Genomic DNA, 1726 nt, shown 5'->3' on the forward strand with positions numbered 1-1726 from the left:
GCTGCCTTTATACAGTCTAAGAGTCCAGCCTCCTGTTTAACAGCACTGTAACTGTTATTGAATATGGGTGGAGGCTAGAACAGGAGTCAAAGGAATGTGACTTCATCTGTTCAATACCTGTCATTCATTCCTCTCTGCAGTAAAGTGTGTGCATTCAGAGATTCTGATAAACACAAGGAGGAAAACATCCGGTAAGAGATTTGGGGGTGATAGACCCCGGTTTTATTAAGCTAAAACATATAATTAAATTAAAAAATGAAAATTCAATTTACTGCAATGTTTTGCAAAAGAGAAAGGGTGACAATTTAGAATTAGAAGACCAAAGCCAGTGCATAACTTCCCCCATATCTCTGGAATCTACTATTTCTGAATCAATTTACTAGACACCTGTTGCTCCTCAAACCATTTTAATAGCTAAATGTGAAGATTACCACTGGAATGTTTATTACTCACACATGGAACAGTATTATTATTATTATTATTATTATTATTATTATTATTATTATTATTATTATTATAAGTAGTTCAGGTTGGTAGCTGCATCTGCATGCATAGGATGCAATGGAACAAGTAATAGGTCAACTGATGAAAATGTGGATGCTGTGCTTTCTGAATTTGCTGCTGGGCAACATTTGCTGAAGCAAGTGTTCAGTGTATCGAAAATAGTCAGCCTCAAAGGCATGAGCAAACTATTCCTGTATGATAAACTCCTGGGAATGGAAGCTGAGAATGGCTCTCTCACTGTGCTGCACATCTTCAGCTCTCATCTAGGCCTTATTTTCATATCACAATACTTATAGGAATAATGGGCACCTTTTCCCAGATCACCAGTTGATTCAATTGGCATAGCTTTCATGGTGCCCACCCAGATAGAGACCGTTAAGGTTGTAACTGTGGCACTTTCCGTACCACCAGCCTCCCTTGTAGATGTTGCTGCAGGTGCAGTCACAGCTGTCATTGTCACAGTCTTTGGTAAAAAAAGGCAGATTCTTATGTCCTGTTAGGGAGTCACCTGTGGACAGAATATGGAGAAATTTTGAAGAGGCCTCAAAAAAACCCTAAAGAACTGTTTGATCCCTCACTAACAGTGGCAGAGAAGAAAATATCATTTTGAGTAAATAGGGAATCACTTGTAGATACTGTAGAACACAAAGAGTTTCTGGAAAATAATTTTTGGAATTTTGAAAAAGAGCCTCAAGGAAGAACTTTAAATTAATACGAATATCAATGTAGAAACTGCGGTAGTCTTTTACACTGAAAAAAAACTATATTGTGATGTGATCTCCTTTACTTGGAAAGCTTAAAAGCTTGGAAAGTTCTATTGAGTACACACATTCAAAGGAAATATTTACATGCTAAAAATCTGTGAAATTGTTAATGTTCAGCAGAATGTTCAGCAATTTTCATCAGAACAACTGATGATAGATAATATTTTAGCTCTTTTAAGTAAGAAATATTGTGGACAAGATTGTTCTCCCTGTGAAAGGCTGATGCTTACTGGACACAGATAAATCAAAAGCAGAAGGACACTAAACTACTATAAGTATAATATTAAAGGAAGATAATAATTCCTTACACTTACATAGCATTTTTCTAGACACTTCACTCAATGCGCTTTACAAAGCTAATGGGGATTCTCCTCCACTAAGACGGCTCTATTTGAAATTGCTACAATTCAATGTACAATCCTTTTTTCCCAGATTGGGAAAGCCGAGTTTTCAGGATG

Source organism: Lepisosteus platostomus, chromosome 11, assembly GCF_059453375.1.
Source record: "Lepisosteus platostomus isolate fLepPlt1 chromosome 11, fLepPlt1.hap1, whole genome shotgun sequence".
Classification (NCBI taxonomy): domain Eukaryota; kingdom Metazoa; phylum Chordata; class Actinopteri; order Semionotiformes; family Lepisosteidae; genus Lepisosteus; species Lepisosteus platostomus.